The sequence below is a fragment of the Rhyacophila brunnea genome, unplaced genomic scaffold (genome assembly GCF_057557595.1).
Source record: "Rhyacophila brunnea isolate RB1 unplaced genomic scaffold, BYU_Rbru_1.0 scaffold_1, whole genome shotgun sequence".
Lineage (NCBI taxonomy): Eukaryota > Metazoa > Arthropoda > Insecta > Trichoptera > Rhyacophilidae > Rhyacophila > Rhyacophila brunnea.
Genome location: NW_028232751.1, coordinates 60,255,055 through 60,264,206, shown reverse-complemented (window position 1 = coordinate 60,264,206; position 9,152 = coordinate 60,255,055).

Here is a 9,152-nt window from a genome sequence, read left to right as displayed (position 1 = left end):
ATAGAGGACGTTATAATATTAGAAGCTCAGCACCAGGTCGGCGAAAGGATATGCTCCGCACCGTCCAACTCAGGTTTTATTGGATGTACAGGATACATGGTGAAAGCAGTACACTGAAAAACTTTGCCCAAAAGCATAATCTGCTATCGAGCATTCTCTCTGATGAACGTCAAGGACGATTCGTTCGAGATGACGGTTACGAATTCGACAGTAAATTTATAAAACAAGTCGACAATGTGATAGAGACCGACAAGTCTAACGTGAGGCTCCGCTGCATAGTTGCCGGGGAGCCTCATGTTAAACTTGTCAGTCTCTAGCAGGCATTTTATAAAAATGTGAATTGTTTTGCAAATAAATTTGTTAATTTTATGTCACGAGAGTATTTGGAGAAGGAATTCGAGAAGTACATCTGCAAAAATGTGAGCTCAAATTATATTACCCTATGGAAAGAGTTATTCCAATGGCATATTAAGTTTTAAATCATAGGTAGTTGACTGATTCTTTAAATAGCTTATTTGCCAAGTCGTGGGGGTGTAGGACTTCGACATAGGCAATTCTCAAAGCAATATTACTTTCAAAGATGGACATATGTGTTTTACATGAACTAATGTAACTTGCCAAATGCAATTATCAAATGTGATCCACCCATCATGGTAGGTATGTAACTGATTATTTTCCAATCATTTTGGCTGCTTAAATAGTTATTTAAATAAAGCACAATAATATGTGGTTAGGTTCTACTTTAATCCAAATTTTGGGTAAAGAAACAGTACTACATATCTTTGAAAAACAAGCCCATAATTTATATTTTTAAACGTTTACCACCTGTTTTTTTAAATGTAAAACAATAAAAAAATATTCATTCAGACCGTTTTTGATATCATGTGTAAAGTGATGTAATCTTGAATCATCTGAGCTAATAAAATCATATTTGCAATCAGCATACCTCAATAATTATAAAGGTAAAGATACAGTACTCCTTATTGTCAAAAAAAAAATACTAGAAAAACGGCTCGTAATTCACATTTTTAATGTAAGAATAAAAATAAACGCAAGCGTTGCGATTGCACAAATCACAATGTGAAAATACTCGGTGATCTAAATGCCAAAATAGGACGGGAGGAGATCTACACTGCCATTGTCAGAAAACATAGTCTTCATAATGAAAGTAATGATAATGGTACCCGACTAATTAACTGTGCAGCGTCACTAAATATGGTTATTGGTAGCACAATTTTTCCCCGTAAGGATATATATAAGGGAACTTGGAAATCCCCGGATGGGTGCACAATAAACCAAATAGACCATATTTTGATAGACAACAGGCACAGATCGGATCTAATGAGCGTCCGGACATACAGAGGGGCTAATGTAGACTCAGACCATTTCCTAGTGTGTGGAAAAGTTAGAGCAAAGATCTCAAACACCAAAAAGGAAATGGGAGCAAGAGCGAAACCCTTTGACACAGAGAAACTGAAGATTCCGCAGGAACTGGCTCGGTACCAGGAGAGCTTGAACACTCACCTGAGCGATAATGTTGAGGTTGGAGACCATGAAGAGGTGAATCAACACTGGGAAGAGTGCAAGACTGCCATGGTATCTTCAGCTAATGACATCTTAGAACGCCGAAAAACAGGTGAATGATCAGAATAGTTTGACGAAGATTGCCGCAAAGTCACTACGAGTAAGAATGAGGCTTACTTAATGATGCTACAGAAGAAAACACGGGCATCAGACGATGAGTATAAAAAGTGCCGGCGTGACGAAAAGAATAGTGATTATTTAAAAAAGGAAATGATCCTACTCCAAGAACACTATAAAGCCCAAGAAAGCCGGCTGTTCTATAGAAAGATAAATAATGCTAGGAAGTGTTTCAAGCCTCGTATCACAATGTGCAAGGATGACGATGGCATGATACTCACAGAAAAGCACAGTTTTCTTCTTCTCTTCAACATTTAAATACCCCCCATACTGATGCTGGCAACACTAACATTAATACTCATGACCAGGAATCAGTACAAAGTGGCATTGATGAAAAAAAAAACTACTGACATTAAATGAGGTAAAAGGTGCCATGTCAAGGTTAAAAACAAGCAAATCGCCTGGAATAGATAACCTACAGAGTGAAATAATAAAATGTGGGGGGAAAAGCCTGCTCAAACATTTGCATAGCCTAATCCACCAAGTATGGACTTCAGAAAAGATGCCAGAGGAGTGGAAGGATGAGCTGATTTGTCCCCTGCACAAGAAAGGAGACCAACTAGAATGTAGTAACTATAGAGGGTGACACTCTTTAACTCTGCATATAAACTGTTGTCGATTCTGATATTCCAGCGGCTGGAACCCATTGTAGAAGGAATACTCGGGCACTACCAAGGAGGCTTTCGACGAGGTAGATCATGTGTTACTCAAATATTCACTCTAAGGCAGATTCTAGAAAAGACCACTGAATTCAATATTAACACGTATCACCTGTTCATCGATTTTAAGGTAGCTTATGATAGCATTAATCGAAACCGGTTATACGAAGCAATGCGGGAATTTGAAATTCCGATGAAAATAATTAAACTTGTAGAGATGACAATGACACCAGTACAATGCCGGGTGAAGCTTCAAGCGGAAATATCCGAGCCATTTATACCACTGAATGGCCTCAGGCAAGGTGACGCTCTGGCATGCCTTCTTTTCAATATTGCGCTAGAAAAGGCAATACGCGATGCAAAGATTGATGCCAGTGACAGCGGCACGATATTTACTAAGCCTGTGCAGCTGTTGGCGTATGCCGATGATATCGACATCATTGCCATATCAGAATTGGTGCTAAAAAGGCATTCACAGCACTAGAAGCCTCTGCCAAAAGAATGGGCTTACAAATAAACGAGGCAAAAACTAAATACATGCCTGTCTATGTCACACCATGAGAAGGCGCACCAAAGTTAGATAAATATATATATCTCATATACTTTGGATCTCTTGTAACTCGACATAATGATATTATAGAAGAAATCAACAAGAGAATCATGTCTGCGAATAAATGCTACTTTGGCCTGTTAAGACATTTTAAGTCCCGCTTACTATCTCGCCGAACTAAAAGCATTCTTTACAAGACACTTGTAAAGCCAGTGCTCACCTACGCATCGGAAACCTGGACATTAACTCTGCGAAATGAACGAGCCCTCAACATCTTTGAAAGAAAAATTCTCCGCCGTATATATGGACCGATCAAGGACGGCACCATAGACTATAGATACATCTAGACGCCACCCGTTGCATTGCTAAATGAAGCCGCGTGCCATGTGTTTGGTTTGTGGGCGAGCGAACGCATTCGTCTACAAATGTTCGAGACCATAGACCATTTCGCTAGTGCTCGCCCCAAAGTGCTCGCACTAGACGCTCAGAATTAAAATATAATATTCTATTTTTTTACTTTATATAGCATTTTTAAGCGGTCAAAATGCAACCATTAGATAAAGATATCCATAATTTAAGTTATTTTAAAGAAACACTAGGTCACTGATATTAAAATATATAACAATATACAAATAAATTATCACGAACATGTATCAACTTACCTATGAAACGTAATACCATCTTCTTGCTTATCAGTACGGCTACCATATTTTAATACAACACAGAACCATCTTTTCTACTTAATTAACTAAAAATATTCATCCCTGATTTTATGTTTAACACAAGAAATAGCAATTTTAGCAACATGGTTATCAACGCTTAGTTATGCAATAAGCGAAGATTTTCCGGCTGCACCGTAGCAAACCATCTCCCAGATCTGTAAATCTTTTATCTTACTCTAGTGCGTGTCGCAGAGATTATAAGGGTACCGAATACTTTCTCACTCGCCTTTATGCATCGTTTTTGTTCAGGCCTTGGACGGCACCAATTGGAGGAGAAGATATAATGCTCAGCTCTACGGGCTGTACGAAGATTGCAGCGCAGTTCAATCAATTAAGATTGGGAGACTACGATGGCTAGGTCACGTGCACCGTATGAATGACAATGAACCGGCAAAGAGAGTGATGTCCAGCAATCTAATAGGGCAGGCCAAAGATTCGCTGGTTGGATGGAGTTGCCAGTAACTGCCGTATTCTGGGTGTACCGAATTGGAAAGTGGCCACACTGGGTAGGGACTGGTGGAGGGAGCTGTTGGAGGAGGCCAGGACCCACACCGGGTTGCCGCGCCCCTGATGATGATGATGAGTACGCGGACCAAAATTATAGTACAAATACTATAATTATAGTACGGTTGGCAACAGTGTCTAACTCTGACAGTTGTTCTGTAAGTTCAGTTTCTGTTATTACTGAAACCATAGATAATATACTAATTGTAATAATAGACTAAAATAGTTGTGTAGCATCATAAATATTAATTTATCCAGTTAATCGCAGTGCAATAATTATAGCAAATCATGTAATAGGTACTATACAATAATACGAATATGTGAGTCAATGGATTATGCTTTAACGAAATGAGAAACATTGTTTAGTTTAGTAAACTTAGAAGATACCTACCTAGGTACCGGGTCTTTTTACTGGGTCCCCGCCACCGCTCGCTGTCATCTGTCAGTGAGCACAGTGCTACCAACTGAACTATAATAATTATAGTACATTTGGGTTCGCGTACTATTAAAAAAGTAACATTTTCGTCCGCTTACTATTAAAAAATTAGAGTAGGTACGTCAAAAATACTACAATTTTGAAAAATGGAATTAATTGAATTCGCCGGTTGTGTGAATATTCTCCATTGCTTATTTCATTGCGTTTAAAAGTTTTATATATTGTCGATGTTTAAAGTTCCGTAAAATGTTCGTACTTCAATCACAGCAAATCATAATAACGTGAAGCGAGGCACGTAGTAAGTATAATCTATATAATATAAATAATATAAGATCTTAGTGTGGGATATTAGTCTATGGACGTAGTCTTGCGTTGTATACCTACTCTAAAAAACTAACGTGACATGACAGTTAATGACGGCGGCCGGTCGTCGCTATAGGATTTGTTTCCCGAATAGACCAAATGTCAATTTTTCAGGAGACCATAAACAAATTTCATTGTCGTATTATGAAATATCAGTAGATGTATCAATCATTTTTTCTACACTGTATGATTGCAACATTATCTAAGAATAGATTCCAAGAATAATATACTGGTATAAATCAGTAAATGCACAGAAAATGCCATTTTTTTACAAGTACTCGTTGTGGATATTCGGGAAATTTTTAGCGCTCTCTCAGAATAATGGATATTCGGGACGAAACAAGGACGTTCGGGACTTAAGACCGTAGCGTATTGCTGCACGGCCCACGGATTACTGAGTGGTCAAAAAGTACGCACCTCAAATGTTATATTTATTTACACGATAATTGTTAATGATTACTTTTACTATTTAAATACCTAATGATCGTAATAACCCAAGTTCGTAGGTAATAATAACATGGCGCGGCATTCGCTTTTTTCGGTTTTTTTCGTAATAAGTAATAAAATAGTTTTTAATAATCTTTTTTTTTTATTCAACATACATAATTTTTAAAATCACTTCTGAGAAAATATATTATAACCAATAGAAAAAATCTTTTTGAAAAAAGTAAGACACCCGGCAGGAATCGTCCCTGCATCTCCTTGGTTTACGACCCAGTCCACAAATTATCCACTATGCTACGAGGTGACATACTTATGACGACAAACTTTAACTATTGGCCTTTTAATACCTGCTCATCAGTATTCTTCAAAATCAAGCGACTATCGACGATCGGTTTTGGTTTATTAAATAAAAGTAGGTATCTACTACTTCAATTACTAACCGACGTCACGGATTTCTCCAATATTTTATGATGGTACTTACTCGTACTTGCTAACAATTTTATATTAATACTTTTTCCAAAAAAAAAAAAAAAACTATGTATATAATTATATCTATATATTTCTATAATTCACAATTAAACTTATTACAAACCACCAAATAAATATTATATATTTACTATTGGAATGACAATACAAAATATTAGCATCTATAAATTAATTACCATTGGCTGCTAATATTAGGTAGGTACCAATATCCTAAGTATATAATATTTACCAAATAAATAGTTACTAACATACATATTAAATTAAATTAACTATCAGCGCATTCAAAAATAAATAATAGCATCGCCTTTATTTTCATAGAAATACCTAGATTAAAAGTAAAATAAAGACAAACAATGTTTAATTAATAATAATTTGAAATAATAATTATTTTTTACGTCATAGTAGTTGCCGGGTCACACTGTAGAATTCATATAACCGTTGGGATTTTGTGTCATTTATCAAAACAAAATGCAGTTATTTAGGTTAAAATACTCACTTCCATAACTTTACTATAAGTTCAGGGCGAACTGGTGATGTATCAGCTATAAATGATCTCTTCAAATTTGATGAATTCACTATTAAAACAATAGTAACTTTAAAAACAATATCAATAAGACGAAATTTGAAAGAGCATTCCGGACGGCCGAAAAATATGAAAGTGGGCGTGATTGTTTTAGAGCTGGACAGCGTGAATGTAGGAGCGAGGTGCACGGCGTCAGCGCGGTTTGATTGGCTAAAAGTCATATTCGGGAAATAAAAACTGAGCCAGAGATTTATTTCGACCGAAATTAACTTGGATATTCAGGTACGAATAGTTGGACATTCGGGAGAACAACACGGAGTAATTGTTACTTAACATGGCGTATTCGGGTTTTTCAAAAAAATATCTCTGTTCCTAGATAAAAATATATTGTTTTTATAAATGATTTCGGTAGAGTTCGATAAAAGAAATTGAACTGTATTAAAATGTCGATTTCGACAAAAATGGATATTCGGGAAACAAATCCTATAGCGACGCGGTGTTAGCATTTTTCTGGTCGTAAGAGGTGATTTAATAAAGCAGGGCATCGGAATTTCTCGAATTCTCCGTTATGTTTATGTGACAAACAAAAAACTTACATTTTCAACATGTCCTATAATTTTTGCCGAAATACTATAATGTATTGGACCGCGAACTATAATTTGATGACAAAATGATAGCTGAATTCCAATATGGCGCCTGACAGATAGGCGACGACGGAGAACCAGTAAAAAGCTTCTAGGTATGAAAAAAAATATCATGAACGAATAATTTTGAGCTAGGTACCTAGTATGATTTATTTTCATTTTTCGATTCACATGTCTGAAGAAATAAATATTATTATCTAATATCTATGGACTATGGAGTTCGCACCAGCGTTGCCATGTCTACTGAAATTTCAGTAGATCTACTGATATTTTTTGCCAATATACTGAATTTTTGATTTTTTTTCGAAATTCATGAAATCTACTGATATTTGGCTATTTCCCATATTTTTAAGTCAACGATGGTGAATTTATTAATAAAGTTGAAAAGATTTACGCACGCCTTTGTTGATTTGGATACACGCTTCTAAATTAACAAAGGATGCATTGTTACGCTACCCAATACCGGCATTTTAACCCACTGACATCATCATTGCTTAGAAAATAATAAATTAATACCTACCTATTATTATTTATTACGTAAAACGTCACACCATAACGTAACATGACTCAATAATCATTATATTTGAATGCTATGCTATGTGTGACCAGCAAAAATAAAATTTAATGGGGATGAACAATTGCATCATTGTTAAGTGATAAGCTGATAAGAAGGAAACCGAAGAACAAGAGACATTATTCAAACATTTCAATCATTGTTAGTACAAAGGGTTTTTGTCCACAAATATTTTTTTTAGAACGCAAAAAAACTTTTTTCTTCTGGTTTCAAATATTTTTCTTATGCACGTAAGTTCGAATGAATGATACTTTTTGGATCCGGCTCAGGTACATAAAGTAAATTTGAACATTTAATTTGGTTAGGTATTAATTACTGAATAGCAATTTTAAATTTTAGGTCAGGTTTATCAAGAACCTTTCAGCAAGTAAAGGTGAATGTACATAATTATATGATATAACAATTTATAAGTCTTCCGATTAGTGAGAGCGCCACATGCTGATTTTGATATATCATTCAATATTTTTTATACTGTGGTGAGCTTAGTACTAAATTCGAAAACCGGACAATTTATGGTGGCATATCTATAACTAAAACTTTCTCATGAAATTTAGAATGAAAATAAAACTGAATAAAACATCGCGAATGGAGAGATTTCCTTTCTATAACTAGGAATTATTTTAATTACACCAAACAATGGGATCTCGAAACTCGAACAAGGAACAACTGGGTACCTACCTAGTACCTACTTTTTATAGTTTTGTTTTCATCAGATTGTTTAGAGTTTAGAGTGTTTAGACAGTCGAAAATGGTTTCTACTGTGCCCTTAATTTTCATCAGTTTTATTCTAGCATTCTCCGATAGCAGCAGTTATAGCAATATTAAAATTATTAATACAAGTTCGTTAATATTGATACCTATTATTTTTGAACTTCTTAAAATATTTTTCCTGATTCATTTGTTATTCAGAAAACATTTTAAATTGTCCTTAGTAGTAATCGTGAAACCAGTGATATAAAAATAACTAGGTGCCTACTTAAGTGTAGTGATAAATCGTATTATAAACTTAACATTATTTTGTGTAGAAAACAATAATAACGAAAACAAACAATAAATAAAACAATAAATAGATGGTGATGAATAGTTTTATTATTGTTATTTTATTTCATAATTATTATTACAAGACCATAATATTCTAAAGTAGCATCAAGGTCGTTTGTTATCTGCACAAGGTGAGTTCTTTCCTTATTTTTAAATCATACCTATCTGATATACTTATTGCATTTTCTAAAATCTACTAATATTTGTGTTTTCCATAATATTTGTGAGTAAATTCATGATTATGTTAATAGTAAACTTGACATGATTAATGCACTGAAGTGAAATGAAATGCAATGAAAATTTGGAAAATAAATTTGCAATGGAATATTTCTTGAAGCCCTCGCTAATTATTTTTGAACTTTCTGAATTTTTTCTAAAAAAAACGAGACGTTAATTACCTTACGCGGTATTTTACTCTAAAAAAACGAGACGTTAATTACTTTACGTGTATTTTTTTGAAAATCCAGAAAAGAATTGGTCATTCAATGAGTAGGTATTCACAATC